Source organism: Coptis chinensis, chromosome 8 (genome assembly GCF_015680905.1).
Source record: "Coptis chinensis isolate HL-2020 chromosome 8, ASM1568090v1, whole genome shotgun sequence".
Classification (NCBI taxonomy): Eukaryota; Viridiplantae; Streptophyta; class Magnoliopsida; order Ranunculales; family Ranunculaceae; genus Coptis; species Coptis chinensis.
Window position 1 is genome coordinate 73,947,445 of NC_141463.1, and position 16,143 is coordinate 73,963,587.

Consider the following 16,143-nt stretch of genomic DNA (forward strand, 5'->3'; position numbering starts at 1 on the left):
TTCCCTGATCTCTTCTATTCATTCGCATTCCTCTGCATTATATCCTCGTAGCATATGTATTTTTCTACCTTTGGATACAGAGGATGCAAAAGGTGATTTTGATTTTGGAAACAAACTCATGAACTCTAGTTCCCACCCTCAAGCCGTGTTGGAAGGCTATGACCGCTGTATGTTCATCCAAATTTTCCACTCTCAATGTCTCCTCCTTGAACCTACAAAGAAACTCTCTCAATGACTCCGCGGATCTTTGTTTTATGTTGAACAGAGTCGCGATATCAACAACCCTTCTTTTCTGGTGTATGAAGTGGTCAACAAATGCGCGCTCCAGTTCTTCAAAACTTTTGATGCTCCGCGAAGCCAACCTGTAATACCAATCTGAAGCTCCCCACTTAAGACTGGTGGGGAACATCATGCAGCGAAGCCCATCATATTTATTCTCTTGCCATAATGGCATCTGTTGCCGAAAATGGTGCAAGTGATCCGTCGGGTCTCCCTTTCCATCATACCTCTCAAATCTGGATTGAGAGAACCTCTTAGGCACTTCCAAATTCCATACCGAATCTACCAGCGGATTTTTGTTGAGGCTTGCAACCTCCTTCTGCGTAGCACTCTGGTTCGCTTTTTCTGCTGCGCGTTCATCTCCCTATCTTTCTCAATCATAGCCTGTACTACCTCCAATGTGATACCCGCCGTTTGTTCTGCGTCCAAATGGCGGGTGCTCCTTATTCTCCCCCTCCACTTCGCTGCTCCGATTATCATCCCGCTCCGTTTCACCTTGTGGAATCTCTCTCTCCTTTCTCAACTCGTCATTCTCATTTCGTAGCTTAACTATCTCCTCCTGGAGAAGTCTGGTAGCGTCCGCCGCCACTTCATATATTTCTTCTTCTCCTACCCTTTCCACCTCGATTTCTATTTTCCTCGACCGCTTCTCTAACCGTTGCTTTCTTAGGTCTCCCTACTCATCTTTTCACTACAGTAACCATTTTCTTTCAGGTCCCCACAGACGGTGCCAAATGTATCTCCAATTATTACAACCTAAGAGATTACTGGTCTTAATTCCTTATTCTTCACTCAGTTTTTTCTCCCTCCCTCTTTTTCTCTCTCCCTTGTCTTTATATCTTCTCTCCTTTCTAACCGCTCTCTCTCGTTTGTCCATCCACTCTGATCCTCCATGCCCTATCTCGCCATCTATCCCTCAACATTCACCACAGTTCTCGACAGTTAGGGTTCCGCGGCTCCGATCCGATGCACCCTGTAGTATCCTCCCTACTCTGCCTACAACCCACTCGCCACCCAAGACATTCACCGCAGTTCTCGGCAGTTATGGTTCCACGGCTCAGATCCGCTGCACCCTGTCTTCTCCTCTCTATTCTGCATACGGGCCATTCGCCACCAATGATATCCCATGTCACGAATATGATCCCTACAGCGTATTAGGCTGTCCTTAAGGAAAGATTTCACCCCTTCCAGTGGTGCAGAAAGGCAGCAGTGGCATCTTCCTCATAGGATTCAATGGTTTACAACAGTTTGACTTGCACTAGAACAAACTACCTTCTAGAATGGCAGTATAACTCTCTCTGGCGGCTAACAGTAAGAAGAGAATAAATAAGGCAACAATAGTAGATTGGGTTTAGAAGTGCTAGATGTGTTTCTCTCTTGAATACCTCTTATGGACACAAAGTCCTTGTTTATATAGAGGTAAGTTCGTATATTTCCAAAACAAATAAAGACTCCTATTTGGAATAGACACTCAGTTTCCAAATCAGAGAATGACTCCTACTGGGAATAATAATTTGAAATACTAATTATCAAGAGATTTTAACAATCCCCCACTATTTCAAAATACTTATAGTCCCCCACTATTTTGGAATAGGATATTACAAAAGAAATGGGTTAACGAAATGCCAGAGAGAATAAAAAAAACAATGCCTAAGATACTGGTGCTTTACGGGCTTGAACCAGTCATAGGGTAACATGTCTTATAATACGTGAAAGTGGTGGATTAAAAAATCTTTGAACCAACATTCCCTTGTAGTAAAATAGATCACATGCACCCACACTTCTCTTTCATTATATGCCAGTTCTGCGGTGTTGCGCTTTTTGGCCCATGCACTTCCTGTGTTCCATGAATGCTCTAGAGTACTTGCCCGAATACTTATAAGAACCGACTCAGTTCTACATTCACGTAGGTGGATTTCCATCAGGTGTGTATTGCAGTTTAAATACACCACCTCATTAAAATATGGGCTATGGAATCCAATAAGAGTTAAAAGAACTTATCCTTACTCACTACAATTCTAGTTATACAAAGTATACTATAGTACCATCTCGCTATAGGGTGGGACGTCTCATAAATAAATAAAACGATAGTACTGTAGGACGACGAAGTGACTTGTTTTTCCTTTTGAACCTACTTCATGAGAACTCCAAATCCACATAGGTAGGGTTTGCCATCGATTAATAAGCCTATATATGGGCATAAGTCCCATCCCCCTCGACGTATAACCATTTGCCTCCAAAAAGTGGTGTGGTTAGACATGTGGCCAAACGAAGTCCAACCTAACATAATCTCTAGCAGCTACTTGATTAAGTTATATCTCAAACTTACATGTATTATTTTCCCATTGCACATATTTTTTTATGTCTTAGCTATTGCAATGAGACAGTTGCAAAGCATATACACATCAGGAGATTGTTTAGAGCCAATAGGAAGATTTGCCAAGAGATTGCTAACCTACTCAACATCATCACATGCCTTTTTAAGGCGATTATCTTGAATGATATCCAAGACACTTAATTTCCACCAAAGATAAACACATAAACATTACTGGATCCAGCTTATAACACATTACCCTTTCAACAATTATGGAAAATTACTAAATATAAGTTCATAATCAATGGCTCCGCTATAGTACTTGGATAATTTGACAATATACATCCAATGTTCCTTATAAGAATAATGGGTTATCAACTCAGTATGCCATTAATGTAGGCAATGTCATGTCTCACATATATAATCCATCAAGTATAATAGGCTACTAATGATATTGACATATTTAGTATGAGAAAACACAAGTAGATTATTTTTCATAAGATGGATATCTGCCACAAGAAGTGTTGACACAGTCTTACTACCGTAATACCCATACTTTTCAATGAAAATATTTCTACTAAGTGCGAAAACAACATAATGAGACCAACATGAGTTATAATTCCTATATTCACCAGTAATTCAATTCTGTAGTGCCCAAATTCTTCTATACCATCCGGCTAGTCTAGTTTAAGGTACGCTGTGGTCTTCAACCATATTCAAACGTCAACATCTTGACAACGGAATATAGCAGTTACAGAACTGAGTTTAACAACATAATGAACTATCATTTCCAATGATGGTCTATTATGTGTTTCAAATAGGAATTTTTTTGTCTCATACACATTCTCAATGCTAGCACTCATAATATGAAATCATCTAAACAAAGAGAGATTAACACATATGTCTTGCTTTACTTTAAAGAAAGGACACATCTTTATCAACAACGATACTTTGACATCCATATGACACCAATATGTTGTTGAATTGTGCATGCCATTTATAGGCGCTTGAATCAATTCATATAAAGATTTAACTAAATTGTATACCTTAAGCTCATCACTTGGTACTACTCGGTATTGTAGTTCCGCACAACTACTCAACTAGAGTCTTTAGAATTCTGAAGAAAAAATTCTAGTTACATGAGCAAGGTTCCAAAGTAGTATAAATTTTCTATCTGAGTGAAACCCCTTGGCTATTATTATTAGCCTTGTATTTTGCAATACAACTATCATGATTTAGTTTTCTCTTGAAGATTCAATTCAACCTATAAATCTCCCAATAAATCAAGAGTCCAGTTTAGAGGAGTTGTATCCTTCAAAAAGGACACTTCTCATAGACAGACAACTTCCTTATAGGTTAATGAATCTTTCTCAAAAAACATATAAACATCATCACCATGAATGGTAGATATACTCATTGATAGTCTTCCAAATTTCTTGTTAAGAAATTATGGGATTCTCATATGTAGTTCATTATCAACATTCAACCACTCTATGCCAATTTCACAGAAAACACAGCCTCAAATAAAATTAGCATATAAGACATTCAATAATAGTGCGGTATCTACAAGATTGTTATCACGCATGAGAACTAAAAACAAACATCACTATTATGAGTTTCACCAATGAACATCTACTAAATAGTTCTAGGTCTAAAAGAAAAAAAAAAATTCTTTTAGATTCATTCACAATAGCCTTGGCAAGACACGACCTTTCCATACTTTGTAGTTCAGTGTCTTTCCAATTATCTTGTGAGGTAAACTATGGTAAAATAATGTCATGCATATGGGTCCCCCCCCAGTTCAATGGTTATTCAACCTAATCAAACTTCCATGCAAAACACATTATACCGCTACAAATACTAAAAGAAATAACATCAATAATATACACTATTATGACAAGAATATACTTTACTCAAGTCTATGATTATGGATCATATTAAACATAGTTATATTATGTTCATGCTATCTATATGAAAGGAAATCAACAAGTGATTCAAATGAATTTTAAAGAATAGAAGAATTAAATGAAAAGGGTTTTACCCAAAATAATATCATTATCAATATTTTTTTCATCATTCAACATTCCAACTTACATAGTGAGACAATCCACGTACTTGTATATCATATTGGCTAGTTATTCATAGTCATAGGAGGATAATGCCTAATAAGACAATCTACAAGCGTTATATCTCCTTGTCTAAAATAATCACTAGAGGATATTGTCTAAGAAGACAATCCATTATCTTACATCTCCTTGACTAAAATTAGGTTTTAGGAGGATATTTATTGTTTCCCATATTGTTTCCTCTCGTAGACAACGATGCTCATTACTTAATAATATATGACATGGTTAAGCTTCATGCCAATGTTACATAATGCATTCATGCCAAACATGATTAATATCATATCATAGGTTTAGGAAAAGTAAACTTTAACTATACCCCTCACAACAAAAGGTATACGATATTTAAGCAAATCTAGCCTCTGAATATGCAAAATAACTAAGGACTCCACCTCCTATTTTTACATGAGCTTAAGTAAGATAGAATACCCTATCAACAAGACTTCAAATACTACCACAACATCTAATGACTCAACCCATTAATGTCTTCAACTAGAAAAATTTACCAATAAACTATCATCAAGTTCAAAGTAAATCCACGATGATTAATATCCAAAACTAGCATGCTACACAACTTTAACATATACTATATTGGATATAAAATATAAGTTACTTCATCTAACATGTATTTTCACAACAGTACAATTATAACCATCGTCTAACAACATGTACACTCAATAGAGGTAAGCAATTATGCATTGAATACATTATAATTACTATCCAAGATTTGAGTGTGGTTGATATTAAATATCTTAAGGTCGCTCTTAGACCATCTACATACATCTACATATGTACAAAGAAAATTAATATCAAACTACTTCCAATCAAACCAATTAATATCTTAGTGATAAACACGTATAATTTGTTGACTAGGTTATTAAAGAAGTTTAAGCTTAGGGATTTTCCTCCTAAGAAAAACTAGTATGCAACTCAAAGCAAGAATATCACCATATAATCAAACCAAAAGAATTGCATAGAGTGAAAGAATACGATACCAAACCGATTGAAAAACCGGATTACCATATTTTCCTTCTTCTAGAAAAATAGTTCAAAAGAATTGTAATTCTGAACCAGTTCAGGATGAATTGGGTATCAAGCCTTATACCACTGGAAAGATCTTTGAATCAGCTATCCAACACAAGAAGCAGATTACAAAACCGAGCTCTGAGCTGAAAGTTACAACAGTTTCCGTAACGAGTGACATAGCTGTCAAAAAGACGAACCTTGATGTTTTTCTTGATAGAAATCTCATATTTGACTCCCACAAACGTAGGAGAAAGGTCTACAACCATATAGGGTTTGATAAACCACAAAAGATCAATAAATATTCAATCTTTAATTAGTTTCCCTAACAAAAACAAAATTATTAGAAAATTTCTAAAGTCATAACCCAATAACACAAACAATAACTCAAAGTAAAAGACTTATCTTTTGATTGCCGTATTAAAACACTCTCCTTTGTTCTACTACGAAATTCTTTTCTTAAGATTGTTATTATAGTTGTATGAACACAACAACTAGAGTAGAACAAAAGGAACAGTAGACAAGGACAGCAGTTACATGTAACAACCAAGGCGCGTATTAAGCTGTCCTTAAGGAAAGATTTTGCCCCTTCCAGTGGTACAGAAAGGCAACAGTAACGTCTTTCTCACAGGATTCAATGGTTTACAGCAGTTTGACTTACACTAGAACAAACTACCCTCTAGAATGACAGTATAACTCTCTCTGGCGGCTAATAGTAAGAAGAGAAGAAATAAGACAGCAATAGTAGATTGGGTTTAGAAGTGCTAGATGTGTTTCTCTCTTGAATACCTCTTATGGACACAAAGTCCTTGTTTATATAGAGGTAAGTTCGTCTGTTTTCAAAACAAATAAAAACTCCTATTTGGAATAGACACTCGGTTTCCAAATCAGAGAATGACTCCTACTGGGAATAATAATTTGAAATACTAATCATCAAGAGATTCCAACAGTAGCTACCAAGAAACCTCAGTCCAAAATTCTTTTTACTTATTACTTAATGAAGGATGAGGTTTATATGTACTTTTGCGCTAGCTTACGTGCCTCCCTACACTATAAAAGTAACAAGTTTTGCGTAGGATTTAATTAGGGTCCTGTTTTTGACAGACCCGGTGTTGGGTAGACCCAAAAAAAATCTGCAATTGTGTTGGGCACACCTCCAAGCCGAAAACACCCCCACTATAAAAACCCAAACCAAATGAACCACCAGTTCATTCCTTCTTCTTCGTCACTAGAAAGGGAGGGCTCGAACCATGGGTCAATAAGTCATAAAGGGAGGGCTCGAACCATGGGTCAATAAGTCATAAATTCGGTAGGAGGGAAGGCTCGAACCATGGGTTAATAAGACATTGATGTAAAGGCTCGCCAAGGTGCCAATTCACTTCTTGTGTTTGTGTTTGAAGTTAATTTTTAATATATTTACAAAACTTTTAAAGACAAGTTATTTGTAAACTTTCAAAAGCTTATGTATTCACTATGATTCGAACTAAGGACCTCCACATTCACTAATAGACAACATTCCACTAGGCTACAATATCAACTTTTGCTATAAAAATTAAACAAGTACATTGTATATATATTTATGGCGGAACAAGCAATGACCCATTGGTCCAACCAGTGACCCACTAGATGAACCACTAACCCAATGACTCAGTCCCTTCACCGGGTTGACCTCCGGGCTGGGTCTGATAACATTGCTTTTTTCACCTTCTTCAACTTTTTTTTTCTCATTTTCATCTCACTTAGCTCATTTTCATCTCCCTGATTAACATTTGATATCTATTTCTTATTGTGTTATTAGTGATTTTCCACTATTTACCAAAGAGATTCAGCAACAAAACAAATGTATTATCTTATAAATCAAATTAAATTAGTGAGTAGACTTATGTACGATAATGATTTTGAGTTTGGCGCATTTTTGTGTCCGATCTTTTTTGAGGCATTATGGAGCATGCTCATGACTTCATTCCCCTTGAAACATAATCTGCTCTGTAATGATGTTAGGGCTTCTGTCAAACTCTGTTGGAACAATACATCCCCTGTTTAACAGTATTTGCAAGATGCCTAGAAATTCATGCTTGAGTTGTTCTTGGTACAAAGGAAAAGCTAGCCTGAGGATGCGCAAGTTATAAGGGCCTTGCATGACTTGAGAGATTTATACAAAGACGCAGATTTTTACCAATACAATTATTGTTACAGTACACCTGCTGACCTGATCCTCCCACCATACTACTTGATCAATAAAAGGTTGTTTAAAATATGTACGTGCTTGGCATGATCAATTGAAATTATGCTTATCTTTTATTACCAAGCAGAGCCTAAGAAACTGATTTATCATTTATGTACCTGGTAACAAGCACATTAATGACTGTTTTATATCTGTAGCAATGTAGCATCAAGTCATGGTTTAAGTTTTACGTGTAACTGAACATACGGCGTGCTACCTTTGGTACCAGCAAATGATATCTTCATATTTGTGTATTTTCAGAATTTAACAGAAGACCTCTGGAAAACAAAATGATAGTAAAGCCTATCAACGTTGTTACTCCTACTATTAGTGGTGGCATAAACACTGTTATTCGTCCTAGTAGTAGAGGTGGCAGGGGTCGGGGTCGTGGTAGGGAAAATGTTGGCAGTCGTGGAGGAAGTGGTAATTCAAGCAGCTACAACCCCTTCTTTGCAGCACTTACTGCTTTGACAACAGCCATGGCCGTCATTATCTACCTTACTATAGTTTAATGGTCCTAGTGGTGATTGGTGAACCTTCCGAAGGTACTCTGGTTTAATTGATTTTAGAAAACAATAGGGGTTGAAGCAACGCAATATGCTTCTTTAGGTATATATATACAGTGTTATTTCTATTATAAAGACTTAATATGACTGTATGAGTGAAGGACTGTGAATGGCACTTAAACATATTTGTGTAACTGTGTTAGATATAACCTTCCAGTATAATGAAGTATCTTGGAAATTAATCTAATTATTTTCACCTTTCAATGTTTGGTTTTTTAAGTTCTTTTCTGTACTTCGTAACTAAATCATCTATATGGAATGTGTTTGATATGTGGGATGTCTTGAATTATAATATAAAATTCTGAGTTCCGAGAACTCATGGGGCACTATCTTAAAAGTTAAAAGTGGTCTTTCGCAACCAAAATATTGAAATAGAAACTTGGATGCTGAAAAGATTATATTTCACCCGGCAACGTCTTTGCCACAATATGCATACAGAGTTGGGAGAGTTGAATGGAAGGCCACCCGCTTTGAATCTCAATTCAAAACCAACAAAACTTTTGATTTAATGTAAAGACATAATGAACTAAAAATACAAAGTAATTTACCGTTTTTTACATTAAATACAATATATTTTATTTCTTGCCTAAAAATACATAGTATTTTCAAAATTTGACAATCAATACAATTCGTTAGATGTAAACAGACGGCATGTCAATTTATGGTTAAAAATGGTCACGTGAGTTTCCCCCTCCCCAATGTCCTCATTTGACGATGACTTGGGCAATTCTCAACAACACAGCAACAACCCAATCACCATATTGAATCCAATTATCTGCAATTCTCCAATTCCTTCCTTCAATAATCACATGATTTATTCAAACAAAAAAATAAATTGAGAAAAGAGTGCAAAATCCAAACATTTAACCCCTAAAATTATGGACCCAATATGATCAAGAACATGCTACAACCCCTACCATTGAAGCAAAGAACATTGTTTCTCAAAAGTTTTGTAGAGTACTTTGTTGTAGAGTATTATGATTGAAATAAAGTATTATGTTTCACTTTACAAAGTATTATGATTGAAATAAAAAACATGCGATGAAAACGAATTGCTTGGAGCTCCACTTTGCTAATATAGCTGAATGTTGATGAACAATGATTCATTTTCTCAGACTGAATAATCACGCTAAAGAAAAATAGAGGATGCCCAATATTCCCCATCATACCAATTCCCCTGCCATGTTGATGTTAAAGAGGAGTTTAATTTTTAAAAATCGAACAACCCCATTTCCGCGCCGCATTGTATCAAGATCCAAAAGTAGTGGGGCAATAACAATTGGTTCATGATTTCGTACTAATCTGACTAGGACATTGGGTAGTGTTATTATTGTTGTTGGCATTGTTATTATTGTTGTTGGAGATAACGATTTTCATGTTGAGTGGGGAAGAATTGGAGAAGAAGGGGGCAATTGTATCCAACGTGGTGATTGAGTTGTTGATTGACTTGTTGTTGAGTTGACTAGAAATGTACTAAGGGAAATGAGAAGGGGTGCAACTCGTGACCAATTTTAACGGTAAATTGAATTCCGTTTAACCACACCTAACAGATTGCATCAATTGTAAAAATTTGAAAGTACAATGTATTTTTAGGCAAGAAAAAAAAAATACATTGTATTTAATGTAAAAAACAGCAAAATACGTTGTATTTATAGGTCATCTCTATATATATTATAGCTTTCCCCTCCTCAATTGAGAAAACGTAGCTAGAGTGTCCACGTGTCCAGACTAATTACGATAAATAAGGAGGAAAAAAACTGCCGAGAAAAAAGAAAAACGAGCTGCGAGAAAACCAACCGTACCTCTTCCTTCCCAAAACCCTTCATCTTTCTTCCTCTCCCAAAACCTTTCATCTGGTTATTGAAAAAGAAAAAGCCTTTCCTCTCTGTTTATCAATTTCAACACCCATATTCATTGTCAAAAATATTTTACTAACTGAGATCCATCACTAAATCAAAGATCAAGTTTTGAGTTATACTATTTACTCAAAACTTATTAGCTAAAAGACCTACAATACACTTTGCAATTTGCTATAGATTGAGTTTTTCCATCGTGCTGCGGGCTACTTCTTTACTCTCCTTTTGGGTGCAGGCTTGATGCTCGAATTAACAGGTTGGTGAGGTTTACTTTGTCTTTGCTATTTCAAGCGTTGGTTGATGTATTAATTACTTTGAGAAATTTTGGTTTGCTCATGTATATCAAACAAAATGATTTACTGATTGAATTTTGGATATTCAACAAAGCTCACGTGCATGGTTGAATTTAGCGTGATTGTTTCTTATAGGCTTTTTTGAAGGGTCGTTATGAATGATATGTGTTTATATTTTTTTCACCAAATTAATTCAGGGCTAATGAATATATATATATATATATATATATATATATATATATATATTTTTTTTTTTTTCTATTTTAGTATTCTATTGCAAAGAACCCGGTCTTTGCGTTTGGTTAAAATTGAACATTAAATTGCTCCACTTATGGTTTTGGTTAATATTTGAGGAGTACGCATGCTGTTTTACGTACTTAATATACGAGGAGTAAGCATATCATTTTACTTGAAATCTATTTTGATATATATACAATGGTAACAACATTATTAGAGCTTATGGTTTTAGTTAATATTTGAGGAGTACGCATGTTGTTTTATGTACTTAATATACGAGGAGTAAGCATATCATTTTACTTGATATCTATTTTGATATATATATATATATATATATATATATAGTGGTAGCAACATTATTATGTATTCATTTGTTTATGTTCTTCCGTCCGAGTTTTAAATAACGATTTTGATATATATATATTGGTAGCAACTAATTTGTTGTACAATTTTGCTTCAACATCATAGGTGCACTGAAGGCATAATCTCTTATATAATTTTGTGAATTGAAAATATTTCTTATATGTCACACTTTGAAATGAATGCGAAGTCTCATTTCTCTAAATTAAAGTATACTTTTTGCCTTCTTAGCTCAGTGGTAGAGCGCGTGGTTTTAACCACGTGTCGTTGGTTCAATCCCCACATATAATGCAATTTTCATGAGTTTGTAATGATCACAAAAGATAATATAAAATATTGCCTAGCTCTATGTACTACTTGAGTGCCTTTTCTAACCATTCAAACGAAACCGTAATTGATTTTTTTGTTAGAATCTGGGTTACCTAGATGCAAACAAATCTTCTTTCTATGATGGGATTTATGGATTTATGCATCTTTTTTCCTTTAATGGTTACACCTAATGGGCTTTATGTCGTATGCATCAACTATAACAAGGCTATGCTTGCACTACTATATTTCTTCATTGTGTGTGAGATATATCTGTCAGAAATTTAAGGGTTGGAAATCGATTGATGAAGTTCAGTACAAACTCATTGATATTTTTTTACAAGTATTGTCATGTTGAGCTAGAACTTCCCCTAGCATTGTTTCAGTGGTAGGAACATAATGTATGTTTATGTCCACAACATCACACTGTAGTTGTATTATTTACTTCCGAAGTTAAGATTGATGATGTATGTAGGATACCTCATCCTACAACTGGTCACATAATCTATCTAATACTTACACACTTTACCGATCTGGAAAGTAAAAAATAAAACTCCACGTAAAAAGTGGTACTTAATAGGAAAGTTCCATTGGGTATTTCCATCATGTAGAGGATACCGTCATGTGTCTCTATATTCCTAATAGTTCCAGTTACCTTTTTCCTGGTACACGATAGATAATAGAAAACCACTTTTTCATTTTGTCCCAGTGTTCTGTATTACTTTATTGTTGATGATGCTTTATTTTTTTTTGACAGAATAATCTTAATGAGCTATGGTCTCTGGTTAATTTTTTTTACTTCCGGAGATTTTTAGTTATGTGGAAACTTTTGATGAATGGTTCCAAATATCTGGCAAAAATGACCAGCAAGAAGTTGTTCAACAACTTCACAAGGTAAAATTTCTACCTGCATTGTAGGGGATAAACATTTTGTTGACTTTAGTTGACTCAACAACTTTCTGTGCTTCTTGAAGGTCCTTCGTTCATTTCTCCTCCGAAGATTAAAGTCTGATGTTGAGAAAGGTTTACCCCCTAAAAAGGAAACAATACTTAAGGTAGGGATGTCCCAATTGCAGAAGCAGTTTTACCGAGCTTTGTTGCAGAAGGATCTTGAGGTTGTTAATGCTAGTGGAGAGCGTAAACATCTTCTGAATATAGCTATGCAGCTTCGTAATTGTTGTAACCATCCATATCTATTCCAAGGCGCTGAGCCTGGCCCTCCTTATACTATAGGAGACCATTTTATTACCAGTGCAGGTATATCTTATTTCTGTAATGCTTATGGATTTATTGGGATTTAATGATCAATCAACTTACTTCCAATTTATCCCCCCTCCCTCCCTCCACCAAAGGGAAAATGGTTCTTTTGGATAAGCTACTTCCAAAGCTGAAAGAACGAGATTCGAGGGTCCTAATATTTTCCCAGTGTCAGTATTTTTGTCCCATGCTCGTGGTGTTTTACTTTTCTCAAAATAGTTCTCATTCATGGTGTAGTGATTTCCTTTTAAAATTTGGCCTTTGGCACATTTACTTTGTAATTAGATAACTAGACTGCTGGATATTTTGGAAGGCTATTCAGTGTTACGTGGGTACAAGTACTATCGAATTGACGGGAATACTGGTGGAGAAGACCGTGATGCTTCCATTGAATCCTTCAACTAGCCGGGAAGTGAAAAATTTATCTTCTTATTATCTACAGGAGCAGGTGGCCTTGGTATTAATCTTGCCACTGCAGATGTTGTCATTCTTTATGACAGTGATTGGTGAGTTATAGACTTATAGCATCTTCTGGTACAAATTGCTTGCTACTTTGGTATTTACTAATCTACCCATTTGCTCCTCATCTTCATGTTACATGTGATATAGGAATCCACAAGTGGATTTGCAAGCACAGGACTGTGCTCATAGAATTGGTCAAACTAAAGAAGTTCAAGTGTTTCGTTTCTGCACAGAGGTTCAGCTTTTGACTATCTATATGCTTTATTCCAGTGGATACCCGTGTTTTCTTAATTCTCATCCTCTTAATTTATGATGATTAAGTATACTATAGAAGAAAAAGTAATTGAGAGGGCTTACAAAAAACTGGTGATCCAACAAAGGTCGATTAACGGAACAGAAAAGTATGTCACTACAACAAACATGTTTTTTAGCGATGAAACTTTTACCGAAGTTTTCATTTCGTTGTTGAAACATATCTTTTGGCACGTTTAAATCATCGCTAGTAATCTGTTGGGTTCAACTATGAAAATTAGTATTTGCGACATTTGTTTCATTGCCAATTGTGTTTTAATTATATTTTAAAAGCAAATTACTAATTTAAGAGTTGGAATAATGGCAGTACCGACGATAAAAACATCGGAAATAGGTTTATACATGGGGCGACGACTGTTTTCGTAGCTAGTGGTTTAATACTAGTGATGTTATTGTTGATCGTAGGAAATAATATTTTATGCCGACGTTTATAACGTCGAAAATTATTTTTTCAATTTCGCGCGATTTCAATAATTAGTAGCACTAAATGGTTTGATTTTTCACAAAAAAAAAATGAGGGAAGAAAACACTTTTTGGAAAACTAATTAGAGAGGAAAGATAAAATGAAATAGAAGATGAGATGGAGAATGTTTCTATGGCTGCTTCATTCTCTCCTCACCTACTAAATTAAGAAACCCAACTCTAACCAAAGCTTTTTTCTCAAAAAACAAGCAAAGATTACTGCCAAAGCTCGACAACTTCAACTGTAGGGTACCCTTTTCTCATTTTTATACCCCTTGAATACCAATTTTTGTTAATAAAGATTAAATCTTTATGGGAAGTCTATTTGTGTTTGTGGGTTTAAATGGTTTTGAAGTGGTGCTTTAATTGTGAAAAGTTAGGAAGTGGCGGTGCTAAACTCTACTCACCTCCTAACTCTCCTACTTCATTCTCTTCCCTTCAATTTCCAGGTACTCCCTTTCTTTTTATTTTTCTAATTCTTCTTCTCATTTATAATCTTCTGTAGCTTTTACAGGCTGTTTATTTCAGGTTCGGGTTTATCATTCTCCTTCATCATATCCTTCATTGAGGGAAAGGAAATGTTTGGTAAGTTATGATATTTCTTTTTGTTTTTTCAAGAATTATTAATCAAACTTGTTTGTAGAAATAAAAGAAACAACTTTTTCTGGTATTAGAAACAAAAGCACTAATTTTTCAATGTGAATTCCTTAATGAAAGGACTTTTAATATCAATTGGAGTGATCAGTTTAGGTGATTTTATTTTTGACATAATGACCTAAAAATACAACATACTTTGCAGTTTTTTACATTAAATACAATGTATTATTTTTCTTGCCTAAAAATACAACATACTTTCAATTTTTTACAATTGGTACTATTTGTTAAATCGGATTCGGACGGAATTTAGCCTTTCAAAAGCGATATTTTTTCAGTTGCACCCACCTCCCATTTTCTATTTTCATGTTTTAGAAAATTCAAAGAATGTTTAGGTGGACTTTATTACTTACGTGGCTAAGTCAAATGGTAGACTTCGGTCATAACCTCTCTCAAAGAATTGAAGCACGTATCATAGAATGTTGTGATGAATGTTTCTCTGTTGAAGAACGCATCTCTATTATGATGACCACCACAAAAAAAACTTAAGAATGTCAACAGTTGACAATATATAACAAGATAATGTTCACTTGAACAAAATAATCAACCATCCAAACAGACCAGAGGGCCAATTTCAATAACTAGCAAATCTTTTTTTGTACTTGTTCTCCAATTCCTCTCCTTTTTTTTTCTCTTCTCCCCAAATTCTCCTCAACAACTCCAAGTCCCTTCTTTCAACACCTAAACACAGAAAAATCTAATTGGTTGTTCTGCAATGCCCTATTATGACATTGCAAATCATCCACCCTTGAATCGCACTTAAAGATGCGGTTCAATCCCAATTACAAGAGTTTTCTCCAAAACTTCCTTCACAATGTGGGATGTCCACATTCACATTTGTATCTGGAGTTGATTGAAGAGGAAGGCATAACTTACTAATTAGTGAGTTCTTTTGGTTTCGGATGAATTTGAGGCTATTAGAGGGCTAACTTATAACTAACCCTCACTTTTGGTGGGTATATATAGTTGGATGCAAAAACATGGAGAGTTGGAGGGAAGAAATTGGGGAAGAATTGAAATTGGGTTTCTGATTTGGGGAAAATGTTGAGGAGGGAAAACATTAGACCGAGGGAATGTCCGAGTCCACTATTTGACTTAGCCACGTAAGTAATACAGTCCACCTAAGCATTATTTGAATTTTCCAAAACATGAAAATCGAAAATAAGAGGTGGGTGATGGGTATTTAGGCTTCAATCGAGCTCTGTCAAATCCGATTTAACAGATAGTACCAATTGTAAAAAATTGAAAGTATGTTGTATTTTTAGGCAAGAAAAATAATACATTGTATTTAATGTAAAAAACTGCAAAGTACGTTGTATTTTTAGGTAATTATGTCTTTATTTTATTTATTTTTTTGCTAGTTTGGACTGTGGATATGTACGTGTTCAAGTTATTTTTTTCTTGTGTTCTGTTGA

At 35.1% G+C, this 16,143-nt stretch overlaps 1 pseudogene; it reads left to right on the plus strand.

Annotated features, from left to right (window-relative positions):
- The first annotated feature begins 9,200 nt into the window (after window positions 1-9,200).
- On the plus strand, window positions 9,201-12,882 carry LOC147482959 (ISWI chromatin-remodeling complex ATPase CHR11 pseudogene; annotated as a pseudogene).
- Window positions 12,883-16,143: the final 3,261 nt, after the last annotated feature.